This window comes from Strix aluco, chromosome 3, assembly GCF_031877795.1.
Source record: "Strix aluco isolate bStrAlu1 chromosome 3, bStrAlu1.hap1, whole genome shotgun sequence".
Lineage (NCBI taxonomy): Eukaryota > Metazoa > Chordata > Aves > Strigiformes > Strigidae > Strix > Strix aluco.
The window spans coordinates 42108007-42132184 of record NC_133933.1 but is presented as its reverse complement, the minus strand read 5'-3'; positions in this window follow the sequence as shown (position 1 = coordinate 42132184).

The following is a 24178-nucleotide window of genomic DNA, read 5'->3' as shown; positions in this document are numbered from 1 at the left end:
CTGAGATGCTTGATATCAAAAGACAAGAAATTAGGCTTTAAATCTATATGTTAGCTATGGTCTTTCAAAAAACCCAGAATAGACCAGAAATGACTGATTTAGACATAAAATGAAACTGTATATGTAAAATTAATTATACATTTTAGTTATTTCAGGACAGAATTTTGGAGACAATTTTTATAGCTGTTAGGAACTATTGGAAAATTGGATAATGCATAAAAGAACAAAATAATGAATGCTGCTGCATACAGAAATGTTCAAAGCTGTAATACTCAGGTAGGAATAGGGAAGATTATATTTAAATTATAGCTGAACATACTGTTTAGTACTGATACAAGCTGGTTGTAATGTCATTACAGAGAGGAATGTCACTACCAAAGACCTTTCCATAAAAAAACCCCCTGATGATTATTTATTTAGGCATAAAGTGACAACTTTATTTCTGGTGCAACTCTATTAGAATTCCTTCTCATATCTAATCTCCAAACTTTGTGGTGACATAATGGCACATATCCTATCATGATTTAATATGTATTAGTGAATAAACTTCTCTGATGGCCCTACACACAAATACCTACAATCTTTGTTTAGTTGGAGATTCTTTTATTAAGACTGAAAACAACACTTCCTTGACTTGAAGTGTCAGATCAAAGAAAAAATGAGATACTTATATCTTAAAAATGTAATCTATAAATGCAAACAAATTACATAAAGACACTGATGAAACTGCAAAATCTGCAGTGTTCATGAACTAGTGATATTCTTGTGCCCATGTTAATAAGATATAAACACTTTGTAGAGCTGTTATTTGAATTTATGTGTTGACATGGTTGCAAAATCACTTAGGATTCATTTATCACTCGATATATGTTTTTATATTCATTACAGATTTCTTTGCATTGCAGCTGATTGCATGGAGCAAAAACCAAGAATGTAAAAATGTAGCAGAATGGCTAAGCAGGTGTTAACACAAAGGTGCTGCAAACATAGACAACTGCTTTTTATATTTCAGGCATCAGAATGAATTCTGTGAATTTCCTTTGTTTTAGTTATGTGCAACGTTCTTCATGCTTTGGCAGAAGAAAACATTCTTCACCAATACTGATGCTGAGAAATCCTGTTTTTAAAGAAGGAAAATCTGAAAACTGGTCTCTCAGATGGAGAAATGACTTCAGGTATCACCACCCAGTTGAGTAGCAGAGTTACTAATTAGCAGAAATTTCAGCAATATTGAATACTTTGCAATTGACTGCTTGGTATCAGTTTTCATGTGACAAGTCTGGCTTTTTGGCTCAAGAGTACTTTTACTCTTCAGCAAGTAGAACAGAAGGGAGAGTATATCAAAGAGGATGAGAATAAAGTACAAAAGAAAAAAACTCAGGTGATTACCATAATCAAATAGGAACATATCAAATTGCTTTCTGCCTGCTGAGGTGTTGCCCCTCAGTTTTTCTTGTAAGCCTTAAACAAAAACAACTGATTGTCTAGTTTTATTTTTTATATCACACTACAATAACCCAAGCAAAGTAAAAAAATGCTGTAATTAGGGTATTATCTTTTCAGTCCATAAATGTCCAGAAGGCAATGTGTGGTAGCAACTCCCAGGAGGTTTTGGTGGTGGTTTTGGTCATGAATCTGGCCCTACTCTAAACTTGCTGTTAGAAGAGAGTAATGCAGCTGTGAGTGGGGTCACTGATAGATAACTGCATTGGCTTGATAGGCAAAGCCAGTGAAACATATGGTTTAACTGCAAATTTGTGTAAAAATTAAATAGAACAATGCTGTAAGAAATGAATGCTTGTTACAGATGCTCTCAAATAAACAACCAACCACCAAAAATAAAAAACTAATTATTAACACAGTCAACTAGCTCTCCATAAATTACAGGTTCAAATGTCTGTGAGAGGAGAACAGAACAACTTTTTAGGGTTTAACAGCAACCCAAAACACAGAACAAAGCACCACTCCCTAGGGTTTAACAGTAACCCAAAATGCTTTATCACTCACCTGACAAGTGAGAGCTCTCAACTTCAAGGACCTGCTTAGGGCAGCATGCCAACCCAGGGCACCTCGAGGAGTTTCCTTAGGCAGCATCCTGACCCAAGGGGAGAGTCTTCAACCACAGCATGCTGCTCCAGGGGACAAGCTCAAAATGGCTCCCCCAGGGGACTCCATTTATACCCAGGCTGAATCTGACCTGTAGTCAATAGCGGCTCTCATTGGCCAAAGGCACTAATTACCACGAGGCCCTGAGACCAAAGGCAGTCAGGAGCTGCTACACTTCAGCTGCCAAGAAGCTCTGCTTTCATTGGGTGGATGCACCTGCCACAATGCTGCTGGGACAACAAAACACAAGACAAAAAAAGAAGGCTTGAAGTAGCAAATTAGAACAAATTCATCCATATAGTATTTTTTTCCACAGATTTGTATGAAACTCAATAACTTATTTCCTTGGCTTTGACCTTGGAATCTCCATGGATTTTCACAACAACTTCTAATGGTACATGATGGGGTTCACAGCAGAGCATTAGATCTGGTAGGCTATATGCTAGAAGCCATATTTTTATGTGCATGAAGGCCATTTCACATTCAACTGATATAAAAAGGGAGAAGAAAGTGACTACATTTCACAATGTTTACACTGATAGTCTCAAGAACAGTGCTCTGAAAGCTGATTGTTACTGAGTGATTTCAGAGTGGAAAGCATGAATGGGAATTGTTCTTTGGGCTAACAGAATGGGTAGCATGAGAATCAATACAATACAACACATTTATTTTTCAGATTTCCTCTACAAATTTTCAGACAAGTAGTCTTCTAGGTATTTATTTTACTTTTATAACTTTTTTGTCACCTCAGAACACTGGGAAGTTTTCGATCATTCATGCAATCAAAGTGCTGTACATTCTTTCCTTAACCAAATTATATTTGTGGAAAGGTCAGAATATAATCAACTGAACTTTAAAAAAAAAAATGGCTTAATGATTTGAATGGTTTTGGAATTTATCCAGAGGAAATAATTTTTATTTTGCTCATGTTAAATAACAGTGTTGTGCTATGATTAAAACCTATACCACAGTTCTGTTAAAACATACATCATTCTTCTACTTTTTGGTGAGAGAAGGAAGGTGTTGGGGTTCTGTGTTGGATCAAGAAAAATGTCAGTGTGAATGCAGGAGAAAAGGCCTCTGTCCTAAATTTTGAGATACTGGGGCAGAGTTTGCACCTTAGGACACCATGGCCCAAATTCAAACCAGTATCCTTGAAATCTGCCTGCCAATTTTTTTTACAAGTACATTGTTTCTAGCACAGTTTAAATAGCAATCTAAAATCACAACAGAATAGGTTCTAGAAAGATGTATCTTTTTTCCTTATTTTGCTTTGTGAATAATTATTAAAGCTAGTTGACAGAGAAAGATAGTCACATAAGTGTGCTCATATTTTTATGCCACTTTTTTTTATTAATGAAGAGTAACAGAACTTTACAGTTTTGAACACCTGCCTGTCATAACCAGTTTCCCTTTCATATATAATCTTGTAATGGCTCCGTTGTTTCAACAGAATCAATTAACTCTCTGTTGTTTCAAGAGAATCAATTAACTATCTGTTTCTTAAACTTGATGCGGTCCTTGTTCAGAGAGAATTATATTCTTGTTTGTGACAATCTTTCATAAAGGATATGAGGAGAAAGTGCAATAAGCTCCAGCAGAATCTCCACAAAACATCTGCCAAAATTCCAGAACTCACAGCTTTCTTGATAAGAATTGGCTTTCTCCCTGCAATTTGGGAACTCCCTGTATTACTGATGCCTACATTAGACAGAGTGTTTGCACATGCTACTCCTTCTTCTCACACCCCTCATCACACAGCTGTGTTGCTAAGTGGTACCCAGGGAAGAGCAGTGTTGCAGGCACTGCTGAAGGATGTTTGTTTCAGGGCAGTGATAGCCAAGCTACCTGCACCAGTACAGCCTCAGGAGGGGAAAGGCTTACAGTACAGAGGTGTCAGAAAGGATGAATGCTTTCAACAAATTTAGATGCAGGCCAGAAGTAGAAATTAGTTTTCTACCTCTTCCGGATGTGAAGGCACCTTGCTACATGGGCTTGTGGGGCAGGCAGTGCTGGGACGGGAGGAATGTTGCAAGTTAACCAGACAGCAGTAGTGATGCAAGGAGCACTGAGGAAGAAAAGTAAAAACTGCCAAGCCCAAAACTCGGACAAAATAAAATTTCTTCAAACAGTGTTTTGATGCATGCTGAGTGTCGTGAAGGGAGAAATTAATCTAGCAAACTGGCATCCTTAAATCCAGATTCTCCCATGGCTGCTTGTTGTCAGAGCAGCTGGTGCCTGCATGCCAAAGGGGATGTTTTCTCAGCAGGAGCTGCTTAAATGTAAAAGAACCAAGCTTTCTCTGCAGTTTTAAACTCATTAGTCAGTTATCAAGGATCTGGAATATTTGGGGGCTCAATCAATGAAGTGAGCTAGATCATTTCCCACTGTTTAGGAAAGATATGAACCAGTACCTCTGGGCCAGATACAGAATAGGTGGCAGAGCTGTTGTGAGAAGGATTCTTTCCCTGCTGGCATTTAGTGATTTATAGGGTAGTGGGGACTGTCCACTGCTATTTTGTGAGCAGACCAGAAATGTTCCCCAAAGTGGCTGGCTCAGCTGGTGAGTGATGGTGGCACTGAGGTTCACTCTGAAGCCCAAATACCATGAAGCCTCACATTGAAGCTCAGGTACTACAACTTAGGCATGCTCAGGATACCCAGTAGGGAACTTGTAGGACCAGACAATATGTACCATCAAGAAATTTGAAATCAACAACATTGATTGCCAGGGGTGCTCTTGCAGGGTAGTATTAAAATGGCCACTATGAACCTTGCCTTGTGCTCTCTCTCATTGTTCTCAAGAACAATACTACTGAAAAACAACTGAAAAGGTCAAGCCCTATTACAGCAGCCACCCAAAGTTTCTGTGTATATTTTAACTATCACCTAAACCAAAGTCCTGAAGTCAACTGCAGGCTACTCTGCCCCTGGCCTTCTATATAACATCTTGTGTTAGTTGATGACTGCCTCCCCAAAACTGTTTAAATTAGTCCCAACTGGCCTGGACTGTTGTCAAAGCTCCTGTTATCAGGAAGTAACTCACTTTTGCAGATTCAGACTCTTTCTGGATAAAAGGAAGACATGGAAACCGTTATTGTTCCTTTCAGGCAGATTAAGCCCATAGGAGATTGAGATATGGAAAGGGAGGAATAATTTTTCTCTATGCTGGGGAAGAAGTCTTTATAACAACCATGCATCAGATAAATAGCTGGATTGATTTTCTCCAATCTCATAATTGTATGAATACAGTTTTTAAACACAATTAATTTTAAAGCAAAACATTTGTTCTTGGGAGAATGGAAAATGGAGAAAATAAAGAAAAATGTAATATAAATAAAAACATTATAGATGATCCCTGAGGTCCCTTCTAACATGGTATTCTATGATTCTATTATTGTATTTAGCAATACACTTGAAGAAATAACAAGGGAGATAATTTTACCACCATCTCGATCACGTCATGTCTCTATTCCTGTTTTCTGTAGTGCTTGGCTTCACTTTTAATACCCTTCCAACTTCTCCCTTACCTCACACTATACTTGCTGGTCTCATCTTTGTCTAGCACAGTTTGTGATACTAAAAATTTCCACAGTTTCTGAAATTTTCCAGCAAATGTGAACACCTTTCTCTCATGCTGTCCAACACCTGAGTGGATGTGCCTCTCGATCTCATCAGTCCTTCCACTGCCACAACACACCAGTATGTGCCAGTGTGGCAAAGCCACTGTGGCTTATGATGACTTTTGTCTCATTGTTTATCTTCTTCCCTTTGAAGAAGACTTTCCCTTCTTCTTCAGAGAAAGAAGACTGAAGTTCATATACATAGGAATAAACTGCTGGCAGAGACCATTAACACAGAAGAGGTCATTGATTCTTCCAGTACAGGTAATGGTATCGTGGAAAAATTGCAGGTGCAAGAGGGGGATAGCGTGAAGAACTGAAGGGACAGTCATGCCATAGCCTGAAAAATGGGGAGTGCAGACAGCAAACATGACTCTTCTGGTTCACTGCCAAGTAATTAAATATAGGTATGGCCTGTCCTTAAAAAGTTTTCTATCTTTAGTGCTTTTAAAGTGAAATAACACATCTAAGTGACTAAACTTAGTTCATCTTCTCAAGGCCTCTTGTGTGATCTTGGAAATGTTGCTTCTTTAACCTGTAGCTCAGTTTCAACTCAACACTGTTTATTTGCGCTAAATAGATGATACCAAAGTACCCCTGTGTTTTAATAATAAGAACCATGAGAGTAGCCTGAATGGATCTTGACTGAACAAGGCCCTCTCATCTACATATGGCACAAAGACCTTATGCAAGCTGGTCTAACTTCTGAGTTGGATCTAACTTGGAAGTTGGCCCAGGTGACCTCTGTGGATCTCTTCCAACCCATATTACTCTGTGATCCCATGGCATGCAAAAGAAATCTAGACCAGAGGCTCATGATTTGGGCTTCATACATACTAATGCTGGGGTTCCACTGAAGTCAATGGCAGTATTTTTAAAGTAACACCAGGCATGTAGACAGTAATGAAAACATGTCTATTCCTTCTAATTAGACAGAAGTCAGTGAGATTAATTGCAGCAAATGCTCAAATATCCTTTTCGTAGCAGTCATTCCCTACAAGTAAAAGATACAGAGATGGAAAAATACAGCAGTACTCAGACATGATTATCTTTTCATGTTTCTCTTAAAAAATTTCTTGCATGTCTTTAACCAAGAATAATACAGTGAGCTTACAAGCTCTTGCAGAGACTTACTGCACCAAATTAAAATCTTCTCTAACAAGTAAGGCTTCTGGAGACTGCAAGAGATAAATACCTGCAAGTTTATATGTACATAAATTTAATGTGTTCCTAATATCTGTATCTATCTATCTATGAAAACACATATATTTACACAGAGAGAGAAAGCAAATATATGGGGAGAGTGAAAACACATAAAAAATCCAACAAGTGTCAATAGTTACTCCACAATACTTCCAGTAGTTGCCTTTTAAGTAATTCTGTCAAGCAGTTGCTAACATCTAGTGATTACGAATACATCAGACTGGAAGATACTCAGTATAATCATAACTAAAAGAATCTACTAAATACTACAACCTGGGCAGGAGTGTTCATAATTTAGGTTGGAAGCCATTAGTGATTTCCAAACACAAAAAAATAGACCAAATTATTTATATGCCTTTTAAAAATTCTACCTGAGTCCTTTCCTGATTTATTGATTTTAAGCATGCTGGTTTTAGGTTTATCAATTTAACTGAAGACATTGTATTTACAAGAAGGATATAATCACATGTGAGTTTTCCAGACAATTTTAGACTGATGTAGCTCTTCTAATCTGTCTGTTTTCTGCTGAGGAGATAGTGTAATTAGTTTGTCCCTCTCAACTGCTTTCACAACATCCCACAGGATATATGGGCTAATTTCTTTCATGTTGCTATAGAAAAAGTATTATCTTACAATATCTCCAGCTGAGATATTATGCCACAAATCCTTTTCAGAAGCTGAATTTCACAAGCATTCCCAGAGAGCTGCAGATAAAGAGAGCCGCATTTGTAGGCATTAGCAAGAAGGAAATGAAACAGCAGATACACACTACAGTAGGAACTCGTGTAAAATTAGTCATCAGTACATGTCCCCCTGGAACAAGATTGATTGAATGTGGGTTTCCAGAAAATGAGTGTAGAAAAAGAATTAACAGGTATAATAGAATATGCTTTTCATGCAGAGAGCACAAAATTCAACCTCAGCAGAGGGTGAATCACTTGACAGCAACTTATGCTTTATTTTGTCTATTTAAGAAGAGGATGGATAGGGGACAGACAAAATGTTGTTTATGTTAAGATTTAAAAGCATTACAGGACAAAAAAAACCCCCACATGTAAAAGTTCCTTTTCTGAAATTTGTTATAGCTTGGTGAAAGTGTTTCTTAGGAAAGACCCATGGAATCACAGAATTCTTGTCTTCATAGGAATTCTGTTGCAGATAAGCAACACAGTTTGGGCAGACAGACTAAGTTAGCCTCTTTAGAGAACAGAAGATACATGCTGGAAGGCTAGAGTGGTTATGGGTTTCAGACAATGGAGAACTGTCTGAAAAAAGGATTGTCTAAAATCTGAAAACTGTTTTCATAATGATACAAACATTGAAACTAGGGTAACACTGAAAAGAATTACCTCATTCAAATGCAGAATACAAAATACACTCTAGTGGTATTTCTGGCCCCTTTTATTTATGCCTTGCATGTGTTCATGGAAGGAAATTTTTTTCTTTAGGACTTTCTTGTGAAGGGTTAACAATGTATACACTCTGGAAAAAAAACCCAAACATTTTTTGCATGCAGATTCCCTCTGAGAATGTTCACACAACTATCCTCAAAGCTTTTTGTGGTCCTGGGCCCATCCACACAGAGATGAAAACAATACTATATGACTGTGGCGATGGATAGCACAACATGAAGAATGGAGCAGTTACAAAGGAGAAACACTGCATGCAATAAGTGGAGTGAAGCGTTTGCAAGTGTCTCATAGTTTGAAACAGGTTTCCAAAGACTTTTCATTCAATCACTCCAAATAACAAACACATTTCCAAAAATCAGGCTATAGGAGTAATGTCATAGGTATACATTAATGCTGCAAGTAGGTTTTTTTGCCCTAATGATAACCATCCCTTGCTCATGCAGGAATAGTAGGAGTGTGCCTCCCCTTTGATGTGGTTACTCCACACCAGTCTGAGAGCATATGCACACTGCAAAGTCCCCCAGCTGATGGTCTGAGAAAAACAATAACACAGGCCCTCTTCAAACCACTAAAATAAATGGCCTAAGATCAGGCTGGGTGAGCAGGGGACACTTATGAGCACCACAGATCTATAACAATGTGTTTCATAGACAACCCTCAGGGATAGCCATTGCATGTGTAGGAGATGCTGACAGGCTCCCAGGGGCTGAAATTGTGCTGCAAAGATGGGGAAGAACATGGGTGAGCACAGCCTGCATGAGGGAATGCATTTGTTTGTGGCCCAAAGCCCAGGTCTCCAGCCCTCTGCCACCACAGCCCTGGCAGACAGCAGCACGGGGCAGCTCCTCTTCTTGCAGTTTGCAGCCACAGGTCAAGGACTTCCCTCGGGAAAGTATTTAAACAAAGTATGTCCTGGCAGATACCCCAGAAGTGTGTCCACTGTCTGTAAAACAGCAGGGCATTCCTGAGCTGGGGACTCTAGGTATGTGTGTGTATATTTATGTATATGTGTGTATACATTTATATAGACACACAAATACCTTACACACTTTGTAGTTAATTCACTTCCTAATAGGGAGAAAATAATCTGAAATAAGAAGTTTCTCCACTTTTTCTAAGCATAACCTTCCCTTTCCTTCACGGACTATAAAATCTCAGACTAAACTCAGCTCCAGGATACTGTCCATCCCAGACATCAGGCCTGCACAATTTTGGGTAAGCACTTACTGCACCTGGAAAACAAGTGTAAAACTTGTCCTTGCAGGCTGTTCTTCATATTTTTATTTATTTATTTATTTATTTTATTTAATGCATTATGATGCTGCAGCTGTGCAATGCTGCCCTGGGATCAGGAACATCAGGACAACTCCAGGAGAGGTGGGTTAGTGGGCAGGAGGTGGAGATGTGGTCAGATGTTTGGTCATTTTATCACACAGCTGCTCAACTCAGTGCATGGGTATCATTGCCAGTTATATGCTGTCTTGAATTTTAATGGCGCCCTTCAATTTCTTGGACAAACGGGAACTATTGAAAGTAACAAGCAGAAGAGAAAGTTTTTCATAAAGAAATGGCGGTTCTTCTCCACTGTGGTGGGAACTCATTTGTTTCCCATGTTGGTGTTTGGGATATTTTTGTCCAGAGGCGATGCAATTTAAAGTGTAGGAGCTGGGCCTGCTGCTACTGATATCCAGGGGGCATCTCAGTCACTTCATCAGACCTGTTGTGCTCTGCCTGTCGGTGTCAACAGGATCTGTGCAGACTGGGTGATGAGGATGTGGCCTCATGTTTATCATAACCCGATAAAGGCAAGTTGAGAGGTGAAAACTGAAATGTTTAGCTATGTTTCTGTGGCTTTTACTCTTCGCAAACGGGCGGAATATGAAACATTGCCCAAGTAAGAAACATCTACAATATCTAAGAAACTATTTACTAAATGACCAAAATGCTATGAATTTAAGTTCTAAAATGTATTTCAGTTTAGCTTTCTCCTGGGTGAACTGACATCAAGACAAGTCTTTCTAAAATGGTATTTGTTGTGTACTAAGATTTCTAGCCTGAGGGTTAAATACTTTTTTTTTTTTCCTAAATGCAGAGCTACTGCAAAATTACTAAAATTCAGATGGTTTGATCTGCCTCAGTATTATCTAGAATAATTTGACAAGCATTATTGTATTTCCTGCATTGTTACCGAGACACAAATCTAGATTGTGTCCTCTGCTGAAGTCCTCTGTTTCACTGAGAGGTTCAGAGATATTTCTTTCCTGTTGTACACCCTATTCAGGACTGTCTTGGAGAAATACCCTGAGAAAATACATACACACAGAAGTCAATCAGAGTCAGGGGATTAGCGACTAGTAAATTTAGGGATTGACTGTTAGCTCAGGGAGTGTGGCTACACCATTCAGACATCTGTGGGGGAACTTACAATCTACACCAAGGCATTCAGGGCACATTTATGCATCCAGAGCACAATTCTTTTGGAAATTATATTTGATGTACAGAAGGTCCAGAGTTCTGCTTATTTAGGGTTAAACTGATAGCAATCCAACCAAAGCTGTGTATGAGTGTGTGTGTACGAGAGTGTGTGTGTGTGGGGGGGGCGGGGGCGGTGCTTAGTGAAGCTTTGCCAGAATCAAAGCAGATGTTGATTTGCTTCAGGTAAAATCTTTAATATGCTCTCTACTTTAAAGATTAAATTTGCAGAAATGTTTTCCAAAGATTGTATTGTCTTGCTGTGTGGTCAATAATTTGACCAAGATAGATACTGGCAATATTACAAAACATATTTAAACATTTAGTCTATATGCGTGCAGAGCCAGTCTTCAATGTCACCTAGAGTCTAGATTTAGACTTATGCACAGAGATGACAGATTGAGAGTGCCATCATCAAGACAGATTTTGTCCCTAATATTATACCGTAAGAAAATCTAACTAATTCAGCTGAAAATCTGCCAGAGCAGTGATTTTTCCTCCTTTTATGTGGAAATCCTCATGTGAAAAGGATGTAGAGAATGAAATAGTCAAGGGACAAATAAAAGGTTAAGAAAACTATTTTAATACTGGAATAAACTCTTATCTGACATAATTACAGGTCATCTCCACAATTCATAAAAAGTGGCAAAAATTCAGGTTTAGGAGTCTTGAAGCTTCACAGAAATGCCAGAGTTTCACAGACTGAATTCAGCCAGCAGGCAATTTCAAATATTTCCAAGCTGAAAAAACCTTTTAGAAAACTGTGCTTGTTTAGTGTGTTAACAGAGATAATCAAACAGAACTTCAGGCCTTGTTGTTGTGCCAGGCTTCAGTTCACCAGCAAAAAGAATTAAGCCATTCTTGCTGGAGTAAAAGTAAATTAATGAGCTCTTAATAAATAGTTTAACAGGCAGCGTCAAAAAATTTTATGTTCACAGTAAATGACATGGCAGTGACTTATGCTGGATTCCTCTTTGAAAACCAAGTTCTAGGGATTGCAAAGGGATGCCCATAGAATAAGACTGAGTTCACAGCCAGAGAGTGAGGTAGGGGCTCAGATATACTCCATCCTCTTTGAAATATTAAAATAGCCTTCTGCCAGGTGCGTATATGATGTATGGGGGTAGCTGTGCAGGTGCCTGTGAGTGGCCTGGCCTGTTGGTGTGTCTCAGTGGTGCAGAGCTGAGGAAGCCATGAGGGTGCTGCCACTGCAGTTGGATGTGTCCCAGGGTCACAGAGATGTTGGTGCTGGTAATGGCTGGCCCCTGCTGTGTTCCCAGGCACAGACTGCGTGTTGGTAGCTGCGTTGACTCAGTGCCAGTTTGGACACAGAAAAGGGGGTGGAGGAGGCAGATAAATGTGACTGTAAAAGTTGTTGCTCTTTCTCCAGATCCAGTGAAGTTTTCCTTCCTTGCTGTCACCCATATGTTAAAAGAGCTCTGTGTTTCTCCTTCATGTGATAATTAACAGAAACACTCACATCAGATCTAACACTGTTTGCGGTGCTGCTCCCATGGGCAATGTTACAAGATGCAATCAGTTTTTAACATCTTTATAAATAATATGGAGCATTCACAGGCAGCTCAGGCTGGTGTCACAGTTTTCATTATCGTTCAGTGTTTGGTCCCTTGGCCAATTCATAATCAATTTGCTAGCACTTGTGGTCAACACACACAATACTTTCCTGCACAGTTGACAGAAAACAGGGACTTAAGAGAGGAAAGATGTTGATGTTTAACTTAAAGTAGGAAACCAGAGCAGACATCATAAACAACAACAAAACCACCACCATCAGCTTAGAAGTAACATGTGTTTGGTCTAAAGTACCTTGCAGAGTGTGACAAGGATTTGTTTCAAATGCAGTATCAAGGGCAGAGCAGACACCAGTCTAGATAGACCTTGCTTTCGGAAATGTGTTGGCAACACACAAGCAACAAATTTTCTAATAAAGTACAAAGCACATCCTGTGCATGCATAGGAGATCCCAATTTTGTTTTTTCTTGTGCATTTGTGTCCAAAACAACTTAAATCAATCTTTCATAGAATATTTAATGAGATTCTATAGCAAATGTTTTGCCAAATTTGTTCTAAACTCTGTGCAGGTATTCCTTCTCCATCACATTGCATTTCTATCCAGAAAAGAAATGAAATTAGTTTATTATGTTTTCTTTTTAAAAATTAAGTTATTTTTATGCTGATTTACACCAGCCAAATTTTATCCTCTTTACTGAGGCTGCAGATGTTGTAATTTAACTGAGGACATAGCTGATGTCATTTGTATTCAGATTTTCATTAGTCAAGATGCTTATAGGTTTCTTTCTCTTCATACTTTTACACATTACTTCATTACTGATTGTAATCAAATTAACCAGATGGCAACTGCCAAGTTCACATTTGTTACTTAATTTGGATGACAAAACCCCAAATACAGTCACAGTGTAATATTTTTGAGATATTAATTTCTGCAGTAAAGCTTGAGCTAAAGGCAGGATTATTGCCTATTATTAAAGTGTTTACTGAATAGAAATAGAGTAATCCTTTGAAGATGCTCAAAGGCTCAGGTTTTCAGTAAATTTCATAATGAAGCCCGACTGTGCTGTTAAGCACTAATAAGGTATTTCATTGTTGAGGATGAAGGTGTGCTGAGTGGAACCTTTGTGGGGGGCATGTTTGACCCCACACAAGTCAATGGATAGCCTACTTTTTGGGAAATAGCTCTGGGATTCGAAAGCAGTTCTTGGGTATTTCAAAAAATGAGAATGCAATTCTCAGTGTAGTTGACATTGACTTAAATGGGATGAGTTCCACTCCCAGCCATGGTGGAGCTGGGAAAATGGCAAAAGATTGATATTTTTTAAATTGTCTCTGTGATTTTCCATCCTTGTGGAAAGCAGTGTTTTTTCTTGCAATTCTCTGTAATCATCAAAAGCAAAGGTGTTACAAAAATCTTCAAAGGTCATATATTTATTCACATTTCAGAAAGCATGTTTATTTATTTGTCAGTATTCTTTTGATTTTCATGAAACATAAGATAACATTTCCCTTTTGGGTTTTTTTTTGGCAAAGGCAAAATGGGAAATGGAAAAAAAAGAAAAAGAGAAAAACTAAAATGAAGCTAAAATGTTGACAGATATTTTTGATAGATTGTATTAAAATTGTAAAAAATATTAAAATGCACATAAAAACTTTTCAAATTAATAATAATGATCATGAAACTTAACATTTCCAGCCAGAGAGTTGTATCTGTTTAGAAAAAAAGACTATTTCTTCTCATGAATATTTCAAAAATTTAAATGGATTTCCATCTTTTGTTAGGCTGAAAAATAAAGAAAAAAAACAGAAAAATCAAATGTAAACAACACGGGCATGTAATTTTACACCTGGCAAGTTTTCTGCCTATATCATACAGGGTCATGAGATATTCAAAAGGCTACATACATAGTTGGATGCAGACATTTTTAATTTTTCTGAAGGATAATAATGTTTTTTTTGACAAAACTAAAATTTACTAGGGAAAATATCATGTTTGTGAGAAGAGCATTTTTCCATTGAAAAACAATTCTCATGGAAAGTTCTCAAATAACACCAATTGCTTGCTTTCTGCCAATAAGTTTGATTTAAAGTATTACTATTACAAAGTTTCCTGCTATGCCTATTAGCTGTAACAGCTTGATACAGACTTTGACATTTGTTTAATTTTTATTCTTCTCATCTCAATTAAAGGAAAAGCTGAAGAAGCCAACTGAAATTTAAAAAAAAAAAATCACTTTGAGAGTCACAGCTTGATTTTTCCTTCCAACATTATACAAATTAACCTATTTTTATGTAGCACAAAAGATCTTGAATCTTGTAAGCTCACTGCAGCTCAATCATGTTGTATATAATCACTTTCCATCAGTAATCTGCATTTCTCTTTCCCATAGCATTTTTAATTTTTGCTTTAAAGAACAACATACCAACAGACTTTTAGTTAGTCTTTATATCCAGAAGATCTCTATGTCCAGCAGATACGGATCCATACCGTGGTCCTCAGCATAGGCTGTTGGTACCTGAGCGGGTGTTGAAGGAGGACTGTGAGCTTCATTTGCAGCAGCAGCACTTGACCGCTCTAACATCAGCAACATTTATCTGCTGAGATAAAATCAGCAAATAAATGAGAGGTCATTTTCATGCTGAGGGCAAGCTCTGGCTATCATAGGTATAGATCTGGTGAATCAAAATGGCAATCTGCAGAGCTGGAATGAGACTTTTGAACACACTAAAGGTCCTCATTTCTGATAGCCACTTCCCTTCCCAGTTTCTACCTGCTGCTTCTGGGAGAAATTCCTGTGCAATTCTTCTCCCCAAGGGCAGTGGCTGTTGATAGCTCTTTGCAATCCAGTGACCACAGGGCACCTGTCATGCTGCCAGCCCACAGAGAACAGCTGTGGGGCCATGAGATGGTGGACTCATATGCAGAGATTTTTGTCTCCCAAATACTGCAGAGATGCCATATGCAAAATTCTGTATAGTCAGGATTCGTACATGTAAACAACATTTGGATAAAACCAAATATTTAGCAGGGATTTAGCTAACTAGGTAATCTGCTAGAAGCCAAAGCTACACAGCAATAAAAACTGAATGGCATAGATATAATGCTGATAACTATACATACAAAAGTTAGACCATCATGGTTTTTCCAGTCATTGATATTCAAATATTCTGAACTGGATTTTCACAAAGCATCCTGCATCTGAAACAAATGACTGGTTCATGTAAAGCTTAATGAAGGTCAGAGTGAAACAAACAGGAAATAAACTCCTTGTTTTTTTGTCCCAGTCTAGAAAATCACCATCTATTTCCATTATCTATTAGTGAATATACAGAGCGTAAAGGTTTCACAGTCATGCAACATGCTATAAGGTGGAAAGAGCTAACCATAAGAGTCTTTCTGAAACTATGTTTACAAAGAATTTATTTGCTGAAACATAATCCTTGAGATTTATTTATCTGACTGAAATATGTGTAGGCTAAAACCAAAATCTTTCAGATATAAATATTGTCATTTGCACAGCAAGTGGTAATTTGTGTTAAACACAAACAAGCAACACTGTTTAAAGATTTTATAACATTATTTGAAAGTATGCCTGCTTTATATGCTTCCGGAATAAAAGTAAAAATACTATAGCAGACCATTTGGGGGCCATCATTAATTCACCCATGAAAATTTTCATTAAGGTCTTTAAATCTCTTTACATTAGATATTAATATTTTCCCATGATTCTGTCTTTATAGAAATACCATATCAGGCAAACAGTAATTTAACAAAAATCCTGAATTTGTTTTTTTAACTACTTATTTTTGAGAAATGCATTTGAAAGTTCTTGTCAAAAAGAATATAATTATCTCAATGGGTAGGTTTTTACAACATGGCCTTACTCTCTGAAATGCAGATTCAGTGAGTTTACTTGTTTTCGTATATGTAATTATGTGTCTTACAGGATTGAAGGCCAATTGAGTTCAAATTGCAGAGTACATATTTCTGTCATGTAAGCCATTGTATTATCATTTGTAATAAAATAATGCACCATTGTTTCTTGAAGTTTATTTCATATGTACGTGTTAAAAAAGATCTGTATTTTTGGAAAAAGCATCAAAGTTTAATAGGTTCAGAAAAAGTGATGTGGGGGGGGGTTTATCCTAATCAAAAAAGTGGAAATTAAAGATAACAGTTTTATAGAAAGCAACTAACTGAAGTTCTCTAAATAACATTAATGTGAATAATTCTCTCTGCTCAACAGACCATTCTAGATATATCAATTTTTCTCCTGTTGCAAACTAGCAGTGGATTTTAAATATAATTTTAAATATAACTTTTCTCATAAGATAAAAATATACTCAAAATGTTTACATCTTCTTCAATTTGTTGCATAGCAATAATGTTGAGAATTTCAGATTCATTAAGGGCAAATCTCATATTCTCTCTTTAGCTTGCACACAAGCTTCCACTTTCAGTATATATTTATTTTATTCTAAAAACTTAATTTCAAGAAAATAATTTAAGGTGTTTATAAAGACAAAGAACCTTTATGATGCTTTTGCAAATTCTGTGGTGTAATATAATGAACTAGGTACTTAATAATTCATATTATACTACTCATATTTATTCATGTGGTGGCTAAGGATAGAGCCTGTCTTAGGCATTGCACACCTGCCCAGCTGTTCGCTGGCCTGACCCTTAATGATTTATGGTCTTCTTAGACAGCATAGGTACAGAAATGGGACAAGCAGACAAAACAGTGCAATTGCAGAAAATTTGTTAGCCCCATATTTTACAGCAGGGACTAACTGAGGAAGGATAAGAAAGATGGAAAGAAGTCATTCTGCAAGCAACAGACCAAATGAACAAGTTTCCTCTGGCTTTATGGCTTTTTACAGGGACATAATTGTCCCTCAGTTCTCCTTCCCTCTTTTTACTCAGCCTGCAGGACTAGCAAAAGCTAGTGGGGCTGGTGGGCCAGGGCAGTGAGTTGACAGCTGTCTCTTTCCAACCTTTGTACCCAAGGCAGCAGAGGTGGCTCCAAGTAGTATTGGGCATTGAGGAGAGATGGCCTTGGCATGGGATGCTTCCCTTCAGAAACAATTCTGGCATCAGGGCAACTGAATTAATAATCACTTGAAGAAAACAAGAATGCTGTCAACAGTAGCATAAAAGACATGAAGCACTTCTCATGGAAGCGTTTCTGTGAAAGGATGGTTTTGAGACTGTGCATATGCAGTTGTGCTATGGTTAGCCTTCTTCTATATCCATTGCTAAATATCCTTCCTAAGAGAGAAGGGCTGAGTGAGCCCTTCTTTCTTTCACAGAAGATGATTATCTGTTGACAGATAATTGAAGAACCTTTCTTCATTAGATCTCCAGCTCTTGAGCAGGATAGATGGATTCATGCAGGAATTCATGCTTGCCAATAAGTAGTAGGAAGAAAGACTTTTCACACCAAGAAAAACCTTTTCAGAAGTATCCAAGTGACTGTGGTACCTAACAACCATTTTGCAAAGTTCTTCACAGCAGAAACATCACTAATGGTCTTTGTATTTCCAAAGTCATTTAAAAGGAATTTATTTTCAGTACAAATTTGCTGCTACTACATACCAGGAAAAATGTAGATGCCTCTCCTAGAGTGGATTCACACACTTCCACTCCACCTGACAACCCGGTATTGCACTGCAAACTGGAAAGCTGGCTCCTGCCCTGCAACTGCTTCTGCAGTGTAGCTGTAACGTTCACGCTGCCACAACAAGGGAGGATACCCTCTCCAGGTGGGTTGTACAGGGGGGCTGAAGAAGGAGGGTGAATGACAACTTTTATCTAGGAGTCATTAATGAACATACCTTGTAAACTTTTATTCCACATAGTTTTGCACTATGGAGACATAGTTTGTCCTCATAAAAATGAAAACTGTTGAACATGGGTAGTCACAATTTTTTTATTAGCAATGTTCAAATATTTATCTCCTAAAATGTACTAATAAGCTAACCTTAAATGCCTATAAATAGAACCTACTCTAGGTTTAATTGTAATGGAGATCAGTCTAGAAACTAAGATCTGCAGATAGATTTCCTGGTGTTAGATCCTTCTGGCCATGTAAGATACCACTGACTTTGAAACCTGTCTATGTTTTTTATTGCAGGCAATTAAACTTGTTTATGCTCTTTTCTACCCTTAAAGAAGTACGCTTAGTCTGGCATATCAACAACACTTTCCCCTCCCAGATATTAGGCTTTACAATGAATAATTCATCCTGAAACTTGGAAGATTCATTAGTGCCCAAACTGGTAAACTGTAAGCATGTACATGAAAAGACAGTGCAAGTGATACAGAAAGTTTCTTAATAAGGATATTCTTGGCACAAATATGATTTAAAAGTTGAATCAAACAGAAATTAGACAGAATCCTTTCTCATGATACTGATCATGCAAATCAACTGTGACCCTATACATTAGCCCTCTAGACATTTAGGGGAATATACAGTTTCCTTGGATTTTTTTTAATAATTGCCACTGACACTGCTCTAAACATACAGTAGGACACAGAGAATACATCCAAAATGAACTTCTATAATCACAAATCAAAGGACTTCTCTCTTGATCAGATGTCAGGTGTAGAGACTCCGAAAGGTTTATTCTTTGAAAAGAATATGACAAGGAAAAAAATGTCTCTGGTTGAAGTTTTGAAGGGAACGAAATTCCTGTTGTTATACACTGTTAGATAATTTGGTATAAAGTTTCACCTTTCATTGTTGCACCATTTTACTTTACTGTAACTATCATTGGTTTTATTATGGTGTGTTTTATAGAGCACTTTAGCATTTATTTTACAAGCTTTTTTTTTAACCATTTACAATGTCTCTGTGGAAGAGTCCTATGTTTTACCATTTGTTCCCTGTTCTCAGAGCTTGATGAGAAAACATTTTGCCATATTCTTCATCCCACCACCAAAAAAATCCCTAATCTTTATAGCATATCATAGCATTTTGCTTCTACAGTACAGAGATAACTTAGTCTTTGGAAAGACTGGCAGGAAATATGTAAAATGCTGTTGCAGGCATTTACTTTCTCTTATGTTACTTCCTATTGGTCATGGGCCTTTCTGCTGGAGGCAGAAGATGCAGAAGCGTTGATAGCCAAGACCCACTTTGGATATAGGTCCACTTTTAGGCTCTTTAAACTCCCCTTCCCCTGTTCTGTATTCCTAAATTACTTACCTGCTTGATCTTCCACCCAGTAATCTTCAGAAATATGTTCAGTCATTGTATAACCACACACAACCTAGTCATGCTGGCATGAAGGCATGGACCTGGTGCTCCAAACTTCCAGAAAAGTCCAATTAAGAAATTTCTACTGCTACCTCAGGCCACATCCAGTAAATATTTTCCAAACAGTCACTGAATGGGCCTCACACAAGTCATAAAGAATGGGCTGGTCCCCAGGCTAAAGCCATTTATTTCAGTAGATTAAAGAGTTACATTAAATAACTTTACCATAGCAGAGGCTGATGACAGCCAGCACAATTATTGACAGATATCCTGCAACAAATTCCTAGGAAGGCTTTCTCCTTGAATTTTAAAATGTAATATATGATGAAGGATCTGTGTGCACATGGGCATTTCAAATTAACCTTAAGCAAGTCAAAGTTTGTAAAGAGCTGTAGTATCTGCTATTATACAATTAATATGATTGGAAGAAAAAAAATGCCATGTTTCCACACACTGATGTTGACCAGTAGAAGAGCTTATGTACATACCTTATGTGTGTTTTCCAAATAAGTTGTTCTTATAAAAAAAATATGAGTCCTTTTGATATCAAAATCTTCCATGCTTTAGATCATCACAGCTAGAGAAATACTTCTCATACTAACCTATTAAACTTAGCCAAAAACATCCCTTTTGTCAGAAAAGATGCAAAAGAGTGTTGCTTTCACAAGCTTTGTTTTAACAACATGGAGCGGATCCATGTCTGGAAAGAAGATACAGAGGCTGCTTTATTTGTGAACTGATTTTTGTCTTTCTTTATCTATCCACAATAAACTTGAAATCTTTATCTCTACCTGAAACCTGAAGTATCTGCCTCAAATCAAGGCCCTGTGACAGTCAGCTGTCTAGCACCATACACTGCACAGCCCTGGGATTTTGCAGTGCTTCTGAGTCAAATTTTCTAACAAGGAACAGAAAAGCCCTCAGGGTATGGCCACCAGGGACACTTTGTTCTCCTCTGTGCTAACAGAAGTGATTGTTGACACTAGGTGTCCAGTAAGGATTAAAGTACAGTGTGTTTGCTCCATGGTCCGGTTAGATGACAAAGTCTGTGGATTTGATTGTGTTACCTTTATTTATGCTGAATAAAGGACATCTCAATGGAAAAAAGATCATACAGTTGTATTGTTAAACTGAGATTAGAGTATCTACTTAATGGATGGATTTCCACAGAAGCCATGGAGAGTTAAGTGCCTAACTCTTCTATTTTAGGTTGTTTCAAAATCATAGATAGTATGAATGTGGCAGATTTGGATTTCTTAATGCTAGGAAATCTTTGAAGGTATGTTACATGTCATGGTTCCTTAGCACTTTGCTCTTTCTTCTGCTTATCTGTCTTTATGTGCAGCTGAGGTCATATAATCTGAGAATGTGCAAGGCTGGTCTTTATAGCAGGGGTTGGCTGATGCAATCCTGCTGTGATCATGCTGATAACAGGGACTGGTACCTCTACTGACTTGTGTCAAAGTCACTGCAGCAATGATGATGGCTACAATAGCTTGTGTTACTTAAGCATCTACCTAGGGAAACTGTGTTGTTACCATGGTTTCTGGAAGTTACTTAGGTGTTTTTCTTTACAACACATTTGTGATAAAAAGAAGTCTGTAAGCTCTTTGGGCCAAAAACTGGCTTTGGAGTCCATGGTTGAGCATAATATCTGGTGAAATGGATTTAGGCTGTTACAAACCCTCTTATCAGTTCAAATTTAGACAGGGTGAAACAACAGTCTGAATAACTGTAAGCCAGACCTACAGGGAACAAAAGCTCAAGTTCTTGCACTGAGTGCATCCAGACTGAATTTATTGTTTCTTAGTCTTTAGGATTAATTGAGAACCAAAAAGGTGAGCTGGCTAAAGGTGTCAATTCTCAGTCTCTTCAAAATAATTCTTACAGAAAAATCTCTCACAGAAAGGTTTATTAGACAGCATCTTGGAGCCAAAGGGATTTAGCTGCTCTCTTTCAACAAGAAACAAAACCTACAAAAGAAGATCTGACTATAAGGAACCATAAATAGATATTACTTGCCCAGTGGCAGTTTGAGAGCTGTGTTTCAACACTTGCAGATGACGTTTTGTAAAAATTTGTAGACAGGCAGTCTATGGGCAACTAGCAGTCACTGTTTAAAGCAACAGAGAGGAAAATCACAAAGTTTATATACAGCATTCAATACTTATGCCATACAAGTAGATGTGAACTAGTTACATGCTAATACAGCTATAGATTAATTCTAAATTCTTCCCTTTCTAATAACAGTGTTCAGACATGATGTGTGCCATGTTTTATCAAATCATTCTGGATTATAGTAGCTCAAAGTTATTACATCACCACTGACATAACATGATATGACCTGACAGGTCTGAGATAACCTTATGTGATTCCATGTTTATGATAAAGATCATTTTGCATAGCTGAACAACGTGTTTCAAGTCATTTAAGACTAGTATTTATTTTGTATGCTTCTTTAAAGAATTTTTTTCTTTTTTAAACTGGAAAGGAAAGAAATAGGAAAACCCCATTTCAAATGTCTGCATGCCAAGAGCAGAGAGTTTATGAGGATAGTTGAAAGAAATGGCACCACTAGTACTGCTGCAGTTACAAGAGTGGAAAAAATCTATTTGGCGAGATCAAGCCAGAATCAAAAGCAATTCTTCCAGTGTTGCTCACCACAGCTAATCCTGACCATATACCTGCACATATGCCATTAGATGCTCACCACACAGAGCAGAGAAATTCCCAGCCCACATGCAATGTAGGTGCTGCAATGGAGCTGCTCTCCAGGCAGGCACTTGCATAAGCAGCCCCAGGAGTGGAGTGCTATGTCTGAGTTTCTGGTACAACAAAGTGAAACAGCTATAATTATTTCTGACACTTCTAGTACTGCTGTCACATATACAGCCTACAAAGTCTAATCGTAGTCTATCTAGACCAATCCTTGCCTTGTCCTCTATAGCTTGGGAAATGCAGTGAGAGGTGTTAGCAATAAAAATGTCTACTCTGCAAAAGGCTAAATAGCTTTTTTCTTTCCTCCTTTTTTGGGGGATTTCAATTTTAATTTGTGACCTGGTGTTGTAATAGAAGTTTTTGATTCACCCAGGGGAATAGATTTAACTGACCAAAGTATAATGTTTTTGTCTATATCTGAAACAGTGATCTAGACTCTTTTTATGATGACTGAAGAAAAAATATTTTATATGTGATTGATGTTATATAATTCAGGTATCTGCCTGAAGTTGAGATGATTTGTATCTCAAAATCGTCTATTTTTTCTGCCAAAAATCTAGAGTCTAGACAACCAGCTCTGATACTGACCTCTGTATTTAGAAGTTTGAAGTCAGGTCGAATGAGTCCCCTCCTTTGGTTCTAAAAGGATTGAAACCTATATACACAAAACTGAAAAACTCAAACATAAAGCAGAAAGTAGTTGATAGTAAGACATCTATATCTGTCAGCTCTTCAGTATGTTTGTTTCCTTTCTCTTCTGCAGATGTGTACATAGTTAGAGTTTGCAACCAGGAGCTATCACAAGCTAGGGTAATGCTTTCCCAATTCCTCCCCAAGCAAACAACTCTTATGAATTCAAGGTATCTTTTGTCTGAACTGGGACCATGGAACTGTACTCAGTGTTTATGTTCTGCCATAGGGTTTTATTCTTTGCCTGCAGTCAGTGGCAAACTCAAAGTGATTTGCACCAGTTTTTTTAAAATAGTGTCATTCCAGTAAAAATAAAACAGACCCCAGAAACTCTACATTCTGTTATTCCTTTAAATATGAATGATAAACTAAATTGGTATAGTTATGGATTCAAATTTTCTTTGTTTTTAATTTTTTCATATGATTTGTTGCATCTCCTTGGGCATATGAGTCAAAATGTGCTGTATATTACTTGTTATTACATTTTCTTCCTATCTATCCCAGAAATCTCATGAAAGTGGAATATAGCCTGACGATGCTACCATAGAATGAGACTTTAAATAAAATATAATAATCTTTCAAGCATCATCAAATATCAATTTTGATCACAGTTGCCAAGAACTGCTCATATGCAGCTTTAACCAAGGAAAGAATGGATCTTTCTTTCCACCTACAAATATGTCTGACAAGTGGACATAAACAGGCAAATTTTACTCAGAATTACTTGGCTAAGTGGTATAATTTAGTCACTGTATAAAACAGGTGCTTTCCTTTCCAATTTAAATTTAATAAATATTGATAGCAATTTCATAGCAATATTAAATGGCAAGTATTGTAACAGGTCTGCAAGAAGTAATGATATAGCACAGTAACGATATAAAGATTAGTGGGTAATAATGAACAACTAAGAAAAACCTTAGCCCTGTTGAAGTTCATCAGTTTTTCCACTAATTTAAGGAATGGGAGGAGTGGGGCATTGTGTCACATTTTTACCTTAGACATTAAGAGAGTACCATTTATAAAAAGATTCCAAAGGTTTCTCTACTTAAGTTATAATTAACTGGACTTTCAAAAGAATTTGAAATATTTTCTCTTAAAAGTATACTGAAAATAAGATTTGTTATGGACCCCATGCTTTCAGTAGTTTTGGCCCTAGAAC